At 40.7% G+C, this 12,957-nt stretch overlaps 1 pseudogene; it reads right to left on the bottom strand.

Moving 5' to 3' along the window:
* Positions 1-574: 574 nt before the first annotated feature.
* On the bottom strand, positions 575-1,691 carry LOC138843347 (cyclin-C pseudogene; annotated as a pseudogene).
* Positions 1,692-12,957: the final 11,266 nt, after the last annotated feature.

Genomic DNA, 12,957 nt, shown 5'->3' with positions numbered 1-12,957 from the left:
ATGATAATGCACCTGGGAAAGCAGCAGAAGATGGCCCCAGTCTTTGGGCCCTGCACCCATGTGAGAGACCTGGAGGAAGCTCCTGGCTCCTGGCTTCGGCCTGGCCCAGCCCTGGCCATTGTGGCTATTTGGGGAGTGAACCAGATCTTTCTCTCTCTCTCTCTCTCTCTCTCTCTCTCTCTCTCTCTGTCTTGCCTTCTTTCTCTGTATCTCTGCCTTTCAAGTAATTAAGTAAATCTTACAAAAAATAGATACAGGAGAATTATTTCACCTACCCAGGCTTTTACAGTGAAGAAACAAGTCAGTCTTCACTAACATCATTTTACTATTTTTGGAAGCAATGCTTCAGGAAGATGCTTAAGTTTAACTTATGAAAGAAAAACAATTCTCACATCTTGAATTTTTATGTCCTTTTGCGGTACCTCAGTGAACAAAGATGATTTTAAACTTAAAAAGTTTTTCTATTATCCAAGTTAAGAAATATTAAATGAAAGTTATTAATTTTGAAATGTCTGCAGCTCCTCTTAGAACCTTGTCATACTTTTATAACCAGGAGATTATAATAGATTTTGTACTAGAATCGACTTAGGTAAGGAAAAACGTATTTTGCAAAAGTAAAATCACTTCCCAGTATGCTTGACAGAAACAAGCTCTCCATGTTCATTTGTGTGCCACCACTGAAGACGGGAGTGAACTCTGTCCAGCGGTTCCTCTCCAAGCAGTCCACTGCTGAATTCCTGGGAAGGTCTTTCGACTGGGCGCAGCTGGAGTTCCGCCTTCCATTCGGATCCTGCTCTCCTTCACTGCTGGGAGGTGGCTTTGGGTTTGCCCTCCTATGAGAATCATTGCCATCTCTCTCCTCTCATCAAAATGCTCCCACTGTTCATATAGTTTTAAAATAACCTGATAATTTCCAAAATCTTCTCCGAATCCCCAGGAAGCTCAGCAAACCACTGTCGGGCACTCTTCTGCACAGCACAGGCCACGTGGAGGTGAGCTGTGGACAAAGTTCCCTTCGGTAGGCGTCTCTCACTGCACCCAGCAGGGGGAAGCAACGCGGCTTCTTAGCCCATGCCCTGCACATACTGGAGCAAAAGTTTACGAGGGTAATAAAAACCCAAGCAACAGCCCGTTAATTCTAGAATATGGAGTTCACATTCCAATATAGGATTCATCCCGTGAGCAAGTTCCTTTGGAAAAGCATCTGCAAACCCACCTTCCCATACAGAAGTAGCAGCAGGAACCGATCTTGCGTTTGCGACTACTCCAAATTCCTCTCCTTCGGGTGCCAAAAGCACACAGGTAGAAGCCATTCATACAAGATTTATACTTTTCCGAGATTATCTGGCATAGAATGTCTCAGAATAGACTGTAGCAGTGACAATAACTTGTCTTAACTTAAGATGTTCACCTAATGCCTAGACAATATCTGTAAAAAATATTTGTAAATTTCCAATACTCTTCTTCTGAGAGGAATTTCAAGTCCTTCTGGCACCCCTGCAACAGCTCTTGTTTATCTTGAATCCGATGCAAATAGTGGGAGCTGGGCCAAGAGTGCCCTGCCAGGACGCAGCTTGCCCTGATGAAAAAGCACCAGCCCGTGGAGCTGCCTGTGGAGCCCCCATGGCCCCGCTAAGCTCTGCTCAGCCTTTGGGAAAAGGCTTCTGACCAGCTTCTCCAGAACCCAGAGTAAAAGCTCTAGGATTCAAAATCTTAAAGCCAGCAAACAACCTGTAATTTAAAAGCAGGGAGAAAGGAGAAATGCACTCTCTACATGCTCTCCCAAACACAATGCTCAAGAATGATTCCAGCAAATGAAAGCTGAAACCATATCATGAAGTAAAGGGGAGAACAGAAGTAGTTCAATACCCGTGGCACCAGAATCCCCAAAACAGAGGCCACACAGCACTTGCTGAGTTTTGAACGTAAGCCAAGAGCTGTGCTAGCTCATTTATGTCACCTTGCGCTCCAGTGTCGTGTCCCCTTAAAACAAATCATGCTGAAGCCTAATCACCGTGTGTTTCTGCACTCATGACTGGGATGGGGTATTCTTTCAAACAGCCTTGGCAGAGGGAGTGGTTCCCATGTACATTCAGCACATGTAGGGCCTCCCACGTGAGAGGAAATAGGAGTGGGAAGCATTGAAAAATCATTGGATAATTAATATATACTTAATGTCATCGGTGTGGCAAATGAGGATGCCTGTGACAAAAAACTAAAAAAAAATTATTTGTGATCTCCCTACCAATTATTGTCAGATATTTTCATAGTTCTCACAAGAGCAAGTGGTTTGCAATTTCTCTTCTTCTGTTGCCCCTATCTTTTGACACAGTCATAAGACGTTGCTCCAGATAGGATCACTCTGACTACTACTTGGTGATTCACCTTTCCATGTGACCTGCAGGGTCCTCGGTCAAGTCTGTTGTGCTATTTTCTTATCTGTAAATGTAAATGCAAGGTGTCGGGCGCATAACAATGTCCTGAGCAGATCTAAACTACTGCTCAGCTTTCCTTACAAATGATCTGATTAATACTAAGATGCTGTTACTCCCTTTTAATTTCATCAGTAGTATATTATTTATAAATAACTAATGATATTTAAATATAATAAGCATAAATGCATTATTTAATAACTGATATGGCATTTGAGCCTAATGAGCATATTTAAGTACTAACTAAAATAGTGTGTAAAATTTGCAAATCATGTTTTTTGAGGTGAAGGAAACTACTATGATTTGAATAGCACCTTTATACACTTTATCTCATTTGGTGGTATCAACAAGACTGTATCAGACAAGGTAAGTTTTCCTGGTTCTCTATTATATATGAAAAATGATGCCTCAATATTTATACAAAGCTACTGGCTTAATAATTGGCCGCCCAGGATAACAGTGTTATTCTGACTTTAAACCTAGGACTCCACTGGTGTAGCTGTTAGTCTGTTGAAAATATTCTTTGTTTGCTATTATCTCATATTTCAAAAAATTAAGGAAACTTTATATTCGTATATGAGCTAATAACCTTTTAAGCTGTTGAAAGGCCTACTACACATGAATTAATCCAGAGGTGATAAAACATATAAAGACTTAAAATTTTGAAAAGGTTAGATGTGAGGCAGCTTCAGTACAGGCTCTCAGTGAGTTCTCCCGTTTGGGAAATGCACCCGGCCCCGCGTTTCACACGTGAGGCAGAGGTTATGCTGACTGTCAATGTGTGAAGAATTTCACTCCAGAGGTAGATTAAAGTAATTTCTACAAAGCGATGTTGTTGTCTCAGGTGAATGGTGATTCTAATATTGTAGCGACTTTTGTCTAATTTGATATTTTTAGAGAGGTAGATCATTAGCACTCTGAAAGCATAGTAATCTGTTTCACAAATAGAACCAGACTGCTGGTGATTACAGATTCTTCTGGTTTCAGTAGCCGACATCAATGATCCTGCTATGCAGTGAACTGTATGTTCTTGAGGTGTTAGTGAGGAAAAGAGTGATCCTTTGCTTTTCCATTTTTCTTCCCTTTTGGACACTGATAAAAGACAATGGAAAGTATCATAAAGTTGTATTTCTGACAGATTTTTACCTTTAGGAGAACGCCTGGTTGTGGCTAGTTTTGCTTTTTTTTATTTTTCCTTTCTCTGAGTTAATACTGGCTACAGCAAGATAATATGATTGCAAAGGAAAGTCAATATTCAGAGAAATAAAACCTTGACTGGGTGACCCATAAGTAAGTTGTTTAACTGCATAAGGAGTCTTCAAAAGTTCATGAAAAATGCGTATTATGAGCAAACTAGGCATGGATTTCAAATAGTTTTGCACCAAAAGGATCTTATTTCTTAACTTAGCTTTTAAAATTTTTTTTTGCAAAATTTTGGAATACCCTTGTATAATGAGGGTAGTGTCTATTTTCCTGTTAATGAAAACACGAACAAAAATTTGGAATTTATCTGGACAGACATATGATTAATATTTATTACCAAGGTAAGGGCAGCTTTATTGAGAGTGCTTTTTACCTCTAGCTGTTTTAAATAAGTGTCTTGCATAGTGTTTCTATTCTATGCAGTGAATAAAAAGATGTAAAAACCTGTAAAACAAGAATTACATGGGAAAAAAACCCTCGAGGTATCATTTACCTGGGTTGAAGGCATTGCATTGTGAGAAGGTGTTGTGGAGACCTTGTTTGAACGTCTGCTATAATTTACTTGGGGCATGGAGACAAAAGCAGCGCTGCTAGTCTTGATTGGTTTTTTATCAGTTGGTGAACAGGTTTCTACTTATAAAATGAGGTGCATTGATTACACGATAGAAAAATAAGAGAATTTAGATAATTTAGTTGCATGTAGCTGTAATCATTTTAAAGGTTTAAAGTATTTGGAACTAAATTTTGATTTCTCAAGGGTACCTTGTTTTATATAGACATTGATTTACAGTGTAAATGTTAATCAATGTTCTAATAAATAGCAATTAATAAGTGATCTCATGAAGTATATGTATCAGAAGGTATAGGAAGAAGAAGATGATTAAAAAATATTGATGGTCATCAAATTACATGATAAAGAGTCTTTATCTCTGAATTTTGAATATTTAAATTATTCTTTCAACCATTTGCCAAATCACACAACAATGCCTGGAAATGATGATCACCCACTCAAAGAGGGCATTGCACTGCTTTTTTTTTTTTTCTTTTACTTTTTTTTTTTATTTGACAGAGAGAGAGACAGAGACAGAGAGAAAGGTCTTCCTTCCGTGGGTTCACTCCCCAAATGGCCACTATGGCTGGTGCACTGTGCCAATCTGAAGCCAGGAGCCAGGTGCTTCTCCTGGTCTCCCATGCGGGTGCAGGGCCCAAGCACTTGGGCCATCCTCCACTGCACTCCTGGGCCACAGCAGAGAGCTGGACTGGAAGAGGAGCAGCCGGGACTAGAACCCGGTGCCCATATGGGATGCCAGCACTGCAGGCAGAGGATTAACCAAGTGAGCCATGCACCGGCCCCCATACTATTTTGTTTTAAAGAATATTCAATTGGCTCTTTATTTTTATATGATGAAGCATTGGGAAGGCCCCTAAATATTTCTTATATGAACTCAAGTCCAACTCTACCTTCAGCTATACATTACATTTGGGGTGCTTTAATATAATTTTCTTCATTTAAAAAATGTATTGGCTGCAATGATGGACAGAGTAACAGTTAAATTTTGGTAATTTACAAAAAATGAGATCATATGCCTAAGAGATGAAAACTCATCAAAATTCATATGGTACTTTATATTAAAATGAAAATTTCTGCCGTGTCAGTATGCTTTGTTGAATGGGAAGCAGTTATGGATTGGTGTGCACACATACAAACTCACACACACATACACATGTACACATTAGGATATATGGTTTACATTCTATAAAGTGAGCATTAGAAATGTTCATTTATCAACAGTAGAAAGAAAGTGGTTAATGATCAAGAGGGTTATATAACAATTAGAAAATGAAATTGTTAATGTGCAGAGAGGTATTCACTAGAAAAAAAACTATAAACACGTAAATTGTTCCATTTCCTTCACTAAAACTGATGCTTTTGCTTCACTCTAATACTCTCTGTCACTGATTTTTCTGTGTATGTTCATTTCACCCCCAAAGATCTCTTTAACAGATTTATAATCAAGCAAATCAGCCTTTTCTCTTTTTGCTAGATGTGCTTATACTGTTGTCAACAGAGTCCACGTGAAAGGCATCTCAACAAGGTGATGATTTTCCAGCACCTTTGATCTTTGAAGAGGCTCTCTTCTTTCTTTTTCTTTTGTGACTTGGGGGATGCTCCCTCTCAAAACTCCATAAAAGTGTCAATGCTTAAATGTGACTAGCTTCAGTCCCTCCACCTCATGGGAAATACATCTGCAAATAACAACCACTTCGATGTCCAATGCATCTTTGTTCTGTGTGGTTGGCCATATTCTGACTAGGAGAGGAAGGGTAGGAAAAAAGCATGCATCTAATCAAGTGAGAGAAAGTTGGAGGGAACAGCATGTGAGCAGGAATGGTCTGTGCTTGCCCGCTTCCAGTGCTGTGATAAACAAGGGGCTGGCAGGGAAGACTCCTCCTCCTCTCCTTTCTGCCCCTTCTCTCCAGATGAGGAGCACATCTCACTAGCACACGGCAGGCCTGATTTCAATTCATTTTGTTCCTTCTGGACATTGTAGAAAGTCACCTAGAGTCTCCCGCTTCATACTTTGTGAGTTAATTATTTATTGATATGTTGCAAGCTTGAGTTATTATGAGATGCATTCAAGTCCTGGCTCCACTCCCGATTCCAGCTTCCTGCTCATGCCTACCCTGGGAGACAGCAGGTGATGAATCAAGTACTTGAATCCCTGCTACCCATGTGGAAGACCCAGACTGAGTTTCTGGCTTCTGGCTTTGTCCTGTTCCAGTCCCAGCTGTTGTGGGCATTTGAAGAGTGAAGTAGTGGATGAGAGTTCCACCTTTATTGTCTCTGCTTTTCAAATATATATTTATATATATATATGTGTGTGTGTGTGTGTATTTTTTAAATATCTGTCTGCAAACTTGGAATCTGAAACAAACCCAGTTGGGGATCTCATTGCCCACAACAGTAGAACTGAATGCATTCATCTCCCTGCTCCCCTGCTCTAGCCTGCCCTAAATTGGGAACAAGGCAAGAATGGCCCCTCTCAGAACTTCCTTAGTGTCTTCCTGAAAATCCTAAGCAGTGAAACAGGAGAATCAAAAAAATTAGAAAACATGCATATTGGAAAAGAAGAAGCAAAATCATGCTGACAGTAATTAAAGAAGGCCCGTAGAAATGAAGCCATGTTATTTCCATGCCTGGAAGGCTTTATATTGTTATGATGTCAAGTCTCCATAAGTTGGTTGATGGTTTCTGCAAAATTGCAGTCACAATTCCACTTTGTAGATCTTGGTAATTTTATCCTACAGGTTTTTTGTGGAAATATAAAGTACTTTGAATAACTGAAACAAATTTTAAGAAGGAAAAAACTAAAGGAATAATGGTAATTGATCTTAAGAAGTATTATAAAGCCATGATGCTAACAAAAGTGTGGTATTGGTTGGAAATCTATAAAAATAGATTGGTGGAACAGAATAGGAAATTCACAATGGACTCATATACAGATAAGAAATTTTTGACAAAGTTTGCAATGACAATTCAATGGAGAAATAATAGTTTCCCCCCAAAATTACACTAGAATAATTGTCATCACATTAAAAAATTAAGCTCGACAATATCTTATACCTTACACAAAATTTAACATAGCTATCATTGACCATATAAGTAGAAATGCAAGTTTAGAACTTCTAGAAGGCCGGAGCCACAGCTCACTAGGCTAATCCTCCGCCTTGCGGTGCCAGCACACCGGGTTCTAGTCCCACTCGGGGTGCCGGATTCTGTCCCGGTTGCCCCTCTTCCAGACCAGCTCTCTGCTGTGGCCAGGGAGTGCACTGGAGGATGGCCCAAGTACTTGGGCCCTGCACCCCATGGGAGACCAGGATAAATACCTGGCTCCTGCCATCGGATTGGCACAGTGTGCTGGCTGCAGTGCACCAGCCGCGGCGGCCATTGGAGGGTGAACCAATGGCAAAGGAAGACCTTTCTCTCTGTCTCTCTCTCTCTTACTATCCACTCTGCCTTTAAAAAAAAAAGAACTTCTAGAAGAAAATATAGGAGAAATTTTGATATGTGTGATTTGGGCTAGACAAAGAATTTTTAAACATATCAACAAAATATGAGGAATAAGGCAAAATAAATAAATTGGGCTTTGTAAAAATTGGAAACTTCTGCTCAGTTCTGCTAAAGGAATGAAAAGTTACAGAATGGGAATAAATATTTGTAAATTACATTTCTTGTGGACAAATTCATCTAGAATATATAAAAGGCAATAATTAGTAAAAATTTCAAGCTTACAAATGAGCATATAAAAAAGATGACCAATTTCATTATCCATAAAGAAATGTGAAGTGAAACTATAATGGTATGCTACTTTAATACATTGGTTGTAAGAATGTAAAATTATACAGCCACTTTAGAAAAATTGTTGGTTTCTCTCTTTTTTTTTAAGATTTATTTATTTGAAAGGCATAGTGACAGAGGGAGGTTGCTGGTTTCTTATAAGCATACTGTTGCCTTAGTATGAGTATGTTACAGTTAAGTATTTACTCAAAAGAAAAAGAAGCTTCTCTTTATTCAGAATTTTTCTTATGAATATTCATAGGAGCTTTATTCTTGATCACTAAAATCAGGAAACAACCAAGATATCTTTCAGACAAAATAGATAAATTATATTACATCCATAGAACAGATAACTGCTTAACAATAAAAAGAATTATGGGCTAATACAGCAACATGGGTAAGTGTTAAATGCATTCTACTAAGTTAAAGAAGCCAGATTCCAAAGTTTTCATTGTCTCTGATTTCATTTAGATGACATTCTGGAAAAGCTGGCCCTACAGGAAATGAAAATAGTTCAACATTTGCTAGAGTTTAGAGTCTGGGCACAGTAGGTGAGTGCAAATGTGGGATGTGAAAGAGTTTTTGGATGATCAAAGTCTTCTATAAGAGAATGTATTGGACACATGACACAAAATTCAAAATTGTATACTACATTAATATATTTTTTTTTTGACAGGCAGAGTGGACAGTGAGAGAGAGAGACAGAGAGAAAGGTCTTCCTTTGCCGTTGGTTCACCCTCCAATGGCCACTGCAGCCGGCACGCTGCAGCCGGCGCAGTGCACTGATCCGATGGCAGAAGCCAGGTATTTATCCTGGTCTCCCATGGGGTGCAGGGCCCAAGCACTTGGGCCATCCTCCACTGCACTCCCTGGCCACAGCAGAGAGCTGGCCTGGAAGAGGGGCAACCGGGACAGAATCCGGCACCCCGACCAGGATTAGAACCCGGTGTGCTGGCGCCACAAGGCAGAGGATTAGCCTAGTAAGCCATGGCACCGGCCTTCAGGTAATATATTTTATTACTAGAACTTTAACAAAATCAGCATGAATGTGAGGGGAACCCAACAGGACATGAAGTTTGAAGCAAATTATACTATGTTAGAAAATTACATATTGAAAATGAATATCATAACCACAATAAAGTCATTGAAGGTAAAGGACAGATTGTAGTATTTTGATAGACTATTGTAAAATTAGAAATGAAAAGCATCCAGAAAATGTGCTCTTCTGGGTGAAGGTGTTTCTCATGGGGCAATATCTTAGTGAATTTTAAACTACTTGAATGGTAGCATTGAAAAAATAAGAAAGTGTATTTCACATATTGATAGTTATGGTTTTATTATTCAAGAGAGAAGTTTTAAATAATGAGGAAGTTGCTGGAATTGTGATGTGCATTAGGTCAGAGTTATTGGAATGAAGCTTGTGGATAGTGATAGAAAGATATAGTTACATACATTTATATGAAAAGAAATACATATAGGTGGGTAAAGGTAATTGGGTTAGTGTATAAAAATATTACTTTGCTTTGTGCTCTGAAGGGACTTAGGAGCAATGACATCACAGTAACAAGGAGTATACCTAACATTCAAATCTTGATCTTAACTTTCATTCGAAGGAATCAGAGATCCTTTGAGAAGTAGTTAATTCCAGGGTTGGGGTAGGAAAAAATACTGGATGAGACTAGTGTATCTTGTACCAGCTCAAAGTTAGGAAAAGCTTACACTAAAGGCAATGCTAAAAATAAGAGTCAAGGTGGAAGTGTTCCCAGTGGCCAAAGATAGAAACTTTTGAGCTACTCAACTATTAATGATGATAATGGATTATAAACTCAAGAATGAAATACATACCCTCTTGTCTTTGCTGTATGGATAAATACTTTAGTAAAAATGGTTTAAAAAGACATCTCTTCCAAAAAGAATAATTTTTGGAAATCAGTAAGAGAAAATTTAGAAAGAATAACAGAATTAGAAAATTATCATCATACAACACCACAGGAATCATCCTACAGGTAAAATCCACTGTAGATATTCAAATCGTGATAGAAAATTTAAAGAGCAACAGGATGACTGGATGTCCTCAGAGTGTTTGCACTCAGTAAATATTTGTTAATTGCAAAGAGAGTCATAGCATCTTCACGGTGAAGAAATCTGCAAAACACAAGTGAGCTAAGTGCATGGTGACTAAGTGATTCTCACCCTCACCAGGAATGACATGTCCACATCATGTCTCCTCTCCTAGGGTGCACGTTAGATGGGTACATTGCACACACGTCCCTCCTAACAAGATCCATTCTGAACCTGATCAAGAAAAATATACGGTTCCGTACTGAAGGACATTCTACATACAATTGATGTGACTCTTCATCAATCTCAAGATCTTAAATAAAGACTAAGCAACCATCACCGATTAGAAGAGATTAAGAGACTTGGAAAATAAATGCAGTGTAGAATCCTACATTAGTTCTTGGAAGAGGAAAACAAAGAATACTTCCAGAAAACCTGGTATAATCCCAATAGTGATTCAGCAATAGTGTTATGATTAGTATCCTTGTGATAACTTCAGTATCATCTTATAAAATGTAAACTGGGAAAGCTGGGGATAAAGCCAGTGGGAATTTGACTTCTTTTTGTAACATGTCTGTAATCTGAACTTTTCTCAAAATAAAAAATTAGGGACCGATGCAGTGTAGGGGTTTAAGCCATGGCTTGAGAGGCCAGCATCCCATATCGGAGCCCCAGTTTGAATACCAGATGAATTCGGACCCAGTTCCCTGCTAAGGAACCTGGGAAAGCAGTGGAGGATGGCCCAAGTGCTTGGGTCCCGGCCATGCATGTTGGAGACCTGGATGGAGTTCCTGGCTCCTGGCTTCAGCGTGGTCCAGCCCTGGTGGTTGTGGACATTTTGAGTTCACACCCAGGCCCACTGGTTGGGGCCATTTTGGGAGTGAACCAGTAGATGTAAGATTTCTCCTTCTCTCTTTTTCTCTTTGTCTCTTCCTTGCTTTGTCATTTTGCTTTTCAAACAAGCAAATATGTTTAAAAAGTTAAAAATGTGTTATTTATAGGTGCAAATCAAGTCTCATGAAATCAAACATTGGAAACTTTAAATCAGAAATTATTACATTGGCTTCCATTTAGCTCTAAGCAGTAGTTAAACAGGATACCACAAGAAACAAAGCTGGAGGGTTAAGAATCAGGTTCAAACATGAGACTATTAAGGGGATGTAACAGAAAACACATCCCCTTTCTGTTTTTTTAAGATTTATTTATTTATTTGGAAGAGTTACAGAGGGAGAGAGAGGGTAGAGGGAAGGAGGGGAGGGGAGGGGAGGGGAGGGGAGAGAGAGAGAGAGAGAGAGAGAGAGAGAGAGAGATATGTCATCCATCTGCTGCTTCACTCCCTCAAACATCCACAAGGAACCAGTGTGCCTGTATGGGGTGCCAGGGTTGCAGGCCGTGGCTTTACCCACTTTGCCACAACGCCAGTGCCTCCTATATATATATTTTTTTGACAGGCAGAGTTAGACAGTGAGAGAGACAGAGACAGAGACAGAGAGAAACGTCTTCCTTCTGTTGGTTCACTCCCCAAATGGCCACCATGGCCAGTGCGCTCTGCTGATCCAAAGCTAGGAGCCATGTGCTTCCTCCTGGTCTGCCATGTGGGTGCAGGGGCCCAAGCACTTGGGCCATCCTCCACTGCCTTTCCAGGCCACAGCAGAGAGCTGGACTGGAAGAGGAGCAACCAAGACAGAATCTGGCACCTCAACCAGGGCAAGAACCCAGGGTGCTGGTGCCGCAGGCGGAGGATTAGCCTAGTGAGCCTTGGCGCCGGCCCTCCCATAAGTTTTTAACTGTGCTTGGAAGAGCACTTGTTACGGGGGGGGGGAGCAAAGCTCTCAGAGCTACAAATGAGTCAAACTGTAGGGGTCTTAAAAAGGGACGGCGTTTGTGTGTAGGGGTTCACGGTCATGATGGCTTTGTGGAGTGGGTCTCACATGTTGACACACTCAAGTGCTGCAAGGTCTCACCAGGCATGTGATCCTGTAGGACTGTCTTCTGTCCCACTCTGAGCCAAGAAGTTTCTTGCAAATCCAAATGGGGTACGAGGAAAATAAACTGCCACATAGGCGGAGCCAAGATGGCGGAATAGTGAGGGCGCGCACCGATAGTCCGGGAAAATTTAGTTTAATAAAAGGGGAGTTACGGTAGCCGCAGAAAAAAGAACCAGGAAAAAATTGCACGGGAATCGTGAATCGGAGGACCTACTGGGAGAACAAGGTCGCCCACCGCGCGGAAGCCAAGTCGCGGGACCCAGCCGCAGAAGCCCCAGTGCTCCAAGGGGAGTGCATGCCACACAGACAACAGCGGGGAGACTTGGGATGCTCAGGGCTCCGAGTCCACACATCGGCGCTGGAAGGGGAGGTGAGCTCAATAACCCGAGACATTGGTGGGGAAACGGGGGTCAGAATCTAGAGGGGGACCGGAAAGTGCAGCAAACTCACTACCGGAAAGAAGGAAAAAAAAAAGCTTCGGGGTTTCTCTTCCCCCTAACCTTGCAAAGGTTACAAGGCTGCAAGGCTAGAATTCCCAAGAGACAAAGAGCAGGCCTGCTCTCTGGATTTACATATCAATGGGGGAGAGCTAAGGAACTGAGTCACTACAATTCAGTAGCCTAGGCAACCCAGTGGGAGTCCAGAGGAGCCAAAGACTGGAAGCTAAATACCATCAATTCTGCACAGCCCTGCCCTGCGGTGTTACTTACCCCCTGAATAAATAAAATAAATAAATAAATAAAAAGAGAGAGATTTACCACGCATAACCTGAGGGTGTCACCTTTGCACACCCTTAACCTGGAAGAACCAGGCAGAGCTCTCAGGCCGCACCCATCTCAAGCCTCCAAGGCTCCTCCAACAGCAGGCAGTCCACTTAACACGGACACAGTATAAATAAAAAAAAAAAAAAAGAAAAAAAAAACGCACAGTGACG

Source organism: Oryctolagus cuniculus, chromosome 8 (genome assembly GCF_051225735.1).
Source record: "Oryctolagus cuniculus isolate XC-2025 breed Fujian yellow rabbit chromosome 8, ASM5122573v1, whole genome shotgun sequence".
Classification (NCBI taxonomy): domain Eukaryota; kingdom Metazoa; phylum Chordata; class Mammalia; order Lagomorpha; family Leporidae; genus Oryctolagus; species Oryctolagus cuniculus.
Note: the sequence above shows the minus strand (reverse complement) of the source record. Positions and strands in the feature narration are given on the sequence as shown.